This window comes from Malurus melanocephalus, unplaced genomic scaffold (assembly GCF_030028575.1).
Source record: "Malurus melanocephalus ecotype Western Australia unplaced genomic scaffold, MMel_1.1 scaffold_17, whole genome shotgun sequence".
Lineage (NCBI taxonomy): Eukaryota > Metazoa > Chordata > Aves > Passeriformes > Maluridae > Malurus > Malurus melanocephalus.
In genome coordinates this window covers 980,835-987,427 of record NW_026623249.1, presented here as the reverse complement: position 1 = coordinate 987,427, position 6,593 = coordinate 980,835, and the positions used below count along the sequence as shown (strand labels likewise).

Genomic DNA, 6,593 nt, shown 5'->3' with positions numbered 1-6,593 from the left:
TATCATCCCAGTCTTGTCCACAGTCAACTGGGGCACTGTGTTTTGTACACCCCACTTTTCCCAGAGCCCTCCCAGCCCTTGCAGCCACATCAGAATTTTTCTCCTCTCCAGATGCCCCCACTTCTTCTCCCTCAGGTCCTGGCCATCACTCACCCTTCTCCTCCAAGCTTCTTTAGTCCTCCTGGCCTCCTTCCCAGTCCGGCTCCCCAGGYGTTTAATGGCCATTGTCCCCTCCCTCCCTTGTTGTCCCCTAACACTGTTCCTGCCATGGCTGGTGGAGTCACCTGGTCTGTCCCTTGGTGGACTCACAGACCCTATGTGAGAGAGTGAAATCCCTGGGTTTGGCACCATGCATCCTCCAGGCAGCTCCACAACACTATGGGCTCACCTTAGGGAAGTTTCTAGGGGATACAGAACTCGAGTGGGATACTGGAGGTCCCAAATTGCTGACACCAAACATGAGAGACCTTTTCTCTCGCTTGKCCTGACCTCCCTGCCACAGCCTGGACTCCTTTATGCTATGACAGCCCTCCCCTCAGGAAAGCACGTTGCTTTCCTTTAAGGAGTGGGAGAAATTGCAGAGCCTGGACCTCCAGCCCTGTGCCTTCAATCACCTGTGAAGGTGCTCAGGACCCCATCAGACCAGAGAGAGTAGCACAATGGAAAATTCAGTCCCTTTCTTACCATTCCAGTAATTCCTCAGGGAAARAGAGCCATCTCAGTGTATGGGTAGCCAAAGAGCCGGCATTAGGACTGGCTGAAAGGACTTCATCCTTTCTACACTTGTCCTTGCAGTAGAAATATTCCTCCTGTGCTAATGGGATTAAAAAGATGGGTACCCAGGCACTAAAAATTAAGAGAATTTGAGTTCAAAACACTGTTGAGTTTCCTTTTGAAATGGCTGTATAAACTCATATATGATTAGCATATAGAAATCAAAACTTCCACATTAGCAAACACAAAAATGGACTTGGCACTTTTTCTTRAACTAAAATGTTGTGAATATAGTGGAGTTTATTTGTAGGCCAAGGCATTATGGTAACAGAACATAGATTTTAGGGCAGGCAGTTATCTGGCATAATAATTCTGTCTTCACTCATTAACAAACATCAGTAAATGCGTGCTGTAGACACCAATATTGGGAAGTGTCGGGTACAGTGGCTTCTTTGTGAATGAATGGTCTTTCTCTGAGAACTAGACCGCTGGTAATTAATTATCTCAATGTCTTTGATCTATTTACTTTGCACATATTTCATCTGTTTTGGTTTGTTACTTGCATTTCAATGACCTCTCACATTACGGAGCAATTCCTTCTGTTGGGAAAATTGCCTTTCCCTTTCCCATGGGAGCACAGCAGTGGACTAACTGCTTCTCAGAGATGACAGGTCCATTTTTTACTTCTGTGAGCATGACTGCACTGATTTAAGGAATCTGCCCATATACAGTTGAGGAGCTCACTTTGGTCCTATGAAGCTTTTGTGTACATTTATAGCAAACTGCAAACTCTCTTTGGACTGTGAAGCTATTTCCCTGTTCCCTCAGTTTCAAAGTCTAAACGTAGACAGAAATGGCAAAGGTTCACTTTAATTAAAGATCTGTCTCCTACTCATAAAAAGCAAGATCATCTCTATTTCTAACTACTAGTTAAACACTTAATTGTATTTTACATGGCAATTACAGTCAGATGGGGTGTGTATTGATTTACCTTAGATTTTGCCAGGAGCAGTTTTATTAAGTATTACATGTTGTGAACATGAGTTTAAAAAAGGACTTCCTCTTTCTTTTATTTTTTTTCTTTCCTTTCCTTCTTTCTTTCTTTCTTACTTTTTCTTCCGTGACAGACAAAAAAAATCCATTCTGATAGCACATTCATGAAATCCGTGTCGGTTTTTTTACAGATTGTTGGGATTGGAACACCTTGGGAAGCCTCCAATTCTTTCCCTAGGCTGTTTTTTTCTGAGTATTTGGTGTTTTAACAATTTACGCCATTGCACGCATCTGTAAAAGCAGACCTGAGGAGAGACTCGCAAATATTTTATATATTTTTGGTCTCCACTCTTAAAAAAACAACATTGAAAAATGCGCAGCAAACAACCTTTAACTGGAATTACTGAAATCAAATCAGAGTTAATTTTGCATCCAAAAGCTATGGCCGAGTGCAGTTGTAGTTTTCCATAGCTCTGTCCATTCCCATACAAACCAGTACTTCATTTCAGACAAAATTAGTTCTAGGTTGATCTATACTGGAGAGATGGAGCTCAAGACAAGAAGTAAGGGTTCATTACCAGAAGACAATTATGTCTACTCATTCTTGCTAGAGAGGGACACCAGGGCTCTGCCAAGCACACTGGAGTGCAATTCACACCATATCTGGAGGCCAGGGATTCAATCTCCCCCCCTGAGTGCTGCTGTGGTTTGAATGTTGCCTGCCTCTGTGCTCCAATGTGTCACACCGTCACCAGGCATCTCTGATGTTTGCCTCCCTTCGTGGTTTTTCTTGCGGGAAGCGGGGGGGAAGATTGATTGGTTTTGCCTTCCAGGGTGATACTAGGGCATAAACAACATTTGCTCTCTTTTAGTGTTTTTATTGATTGAACAACTGCCCTTGAGCTGCACCATGAAACCAATTAATTTGTCTGAGCTAATAAAGTGTAAAACATATTGGACAAAGAGCCCAGCAGAAGGATGTTTTAATAAAATATGTTTTGCACTTGCTTTGAGCCACCATGATGCCCAGGCAGAGGAAGGAAGAAGTGGCATCCTACCAGCTCTCCCAGCTCTGGACTTGAAATGCTCGCAGAGAGCTTTGGGGTTGTCCTATCTAGCACTGCCCCACGGGTCCCTCAGCAGTACCTTGAGAGGCAGCAGCCACTGCAGCTCTAATCCCCTTTTCCTCTACTTTTTGAGCCAGGGAGTGACCAACAAGAGCAACCAAGGGCTGGAATGTCAGTGCATTATATATCTGACATGGAAGCGCAGTGCTGGCAGCATTTTAAGGCACTCTGCAAGAGGCAGCCACTGAATGACACTGTGGGAAGTATCCTGCATCCATTCATCAGTGGCTTATGCTTAGGGGACACAAATGCCTTGCCCAGAGTCACAGAAAGATAAATTGGGGCTTAAAGAGGATGAGATTTTGTCTTGCAGACCCCAGCAATCAGACTAACAGCAGGCAACCTTTCAAAGTCCTGTACCATGCTGGCATTTTCAAYGTTAGAGATTATGTGCACTGGGAGAAACTCAGCAGGAGCTAGGAGGGTGGCTGCCAGTCCCCTTTTGGCAGGACCCAGYCTCCTCAACAGCAAGACCTCAGAGCCCCTTATACACGATTCTCTGAAGATGCCAGTGCCCCATCCCTGCCTTGCAGTTACTCTGCTCTTTCGCCATGATCATGTGCTTCCCACATTAGACCTTTTTCCATTGAAAGGAAAATTCAGAAGCTGCTTTCCTAGAAGAAGAATACAGCTGTGCAAAGAGGAAATCTCATCCCTCTGGGTCCCGAGTTCAGGACTCAGAGAACATTTTGTGTCTCTTCCAGGAAAACAGAAATCGCTGTTTATTGCAAATGCTTTCCTTTTACACTCATTCTCTTTCACCAGTTACAAAAATCCTATCTAAAGTTTAATATAAGACCTCAGCTTGAAATCAGTCTTCCTTTTTTTTTTTTTTTTTTTTTTTTTTATTTCAGCTTAAGACAAGTCTTCCTATCAGTCTTCGTTTTTTAAGAAAAACTCAGGGCCTTGCAAGTCAACTTACTTATGTGGTTATCTCAGACTGCCCTCTTATGGCAAAATTTTAAACTGTAAGTTTCCTTAGGCATTACAAAGGTTTTGCAAGTTTAGTTCCTGAAAAGTCTAGTCTTAAAAATTACTGAACAATAAGCAGGAAGAAGCCATTTCTGTCCCATACATGTCCTGTCACCAAATCATCCTGCCAGTTCCAAGCACTGCGAATGCCCTGGACAGTAGCTTGGCCAACACCTGGTACCCTTGTGTTTGCCCATCTTTCCTCCTCTGGCAGAAGTATGCCCAGCTGGTGCAGGTGTTCAGGAAGTTTCCTAACACACTTGTGCTTTACACACACATTTACACTGCTCTTCACATGCATTAGAAAAGGTCTGACTTCGTGGAAGCATGTCTTTCATGCAAGATGCCGGCCCTCGATGGTCTCCAAATCCAGACTGGAGGGTTTTCTCTAACCCAAGGCCAGCTGTGACAAAGCTTTGCTGAAGCCATAGGTAAGCTCTGCCAGGCGGCAGAAAGCTCCAGAAAACCAGGACGGCATAACTACTGGCCACCAAAATGATCCTAAGGGCCACCTCAGCTGGCTGCAGACAAACCTGTGGATATTGCAGGGCTCTGCACAACTGGAAATGAGCAAACATGCAGAGTAATCTGCAGCCTCCACCCCAGCTCTTCCATGCCGCTTCCAGCACTTTGGTCTTGGCTGCTCCTCCACAGGGAAGTCATCTTGCCCCACACACAGTGGCCTCTTCTGTGACTGAAGAARGACACATGCAAAGGAGTTTCTCACCATTTTAGAGCAAGGCTGGGGAGGAATTGACCTAATTTGTGCATTCATATCATCTATTCAATGTCCAAAGGCCTTAGAAACCAGCAGTCACTTACTTTAGATACGCAGTCTGCACAAATGGTAGAAAGAGGACTGGAGAGACGCTTTCACTGACCCCTAAGCCGTCACGGTCCTCACTGCCGTGACTGTGTGGACGCTTGGAGCCTTGCTGGCCTGACACTGACCACGTTCAGCTGTGACTCTTGCCCAATGCTCCCAGCAGGGACGGGACATTGCAGCATGCCCGAGGTCTTCCCCATCCACCCACTAGAGGACAGCAGGAGGGTGTCCAAAAGCCACAGCCCCGCAGGCACGGCGAGTGCATCCACCTGGGGACAAACACGTCCAAGTTAGCAGAAGGTAGTCTGTACACATGACAACTGATAGCTCAAGTGACATTTTGGTAGCAAGGTCTTCTTTGGGMGCGAAGCCAAAAAAAATCGCTCCAAAGTGTCAGCTTAAGCCGCTACTGCTTTTTTCTAGGAAGTAGTACCTTGGCTCTTCCGTGGCTGTGTGACAAGGAAAAACGCCAAGGATGTCACCTGTAGTGCACAGACCCTTGCCAAGTGCTCAAATTCCCAGGCAGAGAAAGCAAACTACAGTGGCAGCATTACTTCCTCTAACAGTGACCTGGAGAAAAACAGTCTTTCATTTCCAGCCATGCAGAGCCAGAGATTATTTAATCCTCAGATCTATTTACATTCTCCCTCTAGCACCAGTGTGTTTGAGGTACAGTGCTTTCCTGATTCCAACTACTCACAGGCTGGGGAAGGGACAAACATCACCTGCATGTGACTGTACAGTGCTCTGGAAGAAATTATTTCCTCTTACAGCTGATTTATAGATAGCGAGGCAGGTGGAGTATATGAACAGACACTTGACTCATCAACATTTTTTTCAGTCCCACGTGGCTCCCAGCTCTTAATGTGTGTTACCTTGCCTGAGTTATGAAGCCTCAATGTGATCTCTTTAATTTAGATGTTCAATCTGGAAAATCAATACCCTATGCTTTTGATTGCAAAACCAGGAATCACAGCTGGTTAATACATTACTATCCTGCACTGACTGAGAACRGAGCCCATTTATACTCACAAAACAGCAACTTCAAAACTTTTCTGTGCATTTGATGTGAGAAACAGTTATATTGTATGAATGTCAGCAAAACACCTTGCCTCGAAATTAGAAGAATACAAACAAGAAAGCACTGAGTTGCCAGAAGGCCAAAATTTAACACATGAAACCAGTGAGCAAGCAAAATAAATAAAGGTCTGGTTCCTTTCTAATTAGTAAGTGCCCCTGCTGTGAAACACTTTACCCCCAGGAGACACTCACTTACCTGCTAATTCAGTTTGGGAAATGGGGCTGCACTCCCTGCGGTGGCGGTGGCGTAAAAGAAGTCGTTTCTCTCCCTCAGCCATCTGCTTCCCTGTGTATAAAGTGGAGATGATCATTACTTTTACTGCCTTATCCCTCTTGGATGAAAAATTGCATGAGCCCGAGGACTTTCACAGGCTCCATTCCACTTGTACAGCGAATGTAACATCAAGGCTCTACGTTCCAGGCTGTCAGCTTCAGTCCATGAAGCCCAGACKCCAGGCCCCAAACAAGTGAACATGACACAGTAAAGGACGGCTGTGTCAGTGCCAGAGGATGCTCTGCATGGTCCTGTGCAGTTCCCTTTCCAGCTGTTTCCTCCAGAGCTACCATGAGTGGAGTTTGTTTCCTGGTTCTTGTCCTCAGGTGCCCTAACATCTAGCAAACCCTGATGTTTGCMCACAGGAACCAAACACAGTTTTGCCCCAGTCCTTGAGCCAGGCACCTTTCCCGGGCCATGACTGCCCCASACAACCTCTAAAAAAGCTTCCTGCTGCCCTTGGGATCTTTCAGGCTGAGGCACTGATTCCGTGTTTTAATTTTTCCCAGCTGTTTTCTCCTGCCATGTGGTTGCAGAGAGGCAGCATGATGTGTGTCTTCCCTCATCCCTGACAGAGCAGCTTGGAGCCTCTGACAGCCCTCTGTGG

General features: G+C 45.5%; 1 long non-coding RNA gene across 1 annotated transcript; it reads right to left on the bottom strand.

The window, feature by feature from the left end:
* Positions 1–950: 950 nt before the first annotated feature.
* LOC130586373 (uncharacterized) lies at positions 951–6,372 on the bottom strand. The gene is made up of 3 exons (XR_008966697.1): positions 5,909–6,372; positions 4,629–4,901; positions 951–4,500 (listed from the first exon to the last, which is right to left on the bottom strand). It is a non-coding gene; the product is annotated as an uncharacterized LOC130586373 (long non-coding RNA).
* Positions 6,373–6,593: the final 221 nt, after the last annotated feature.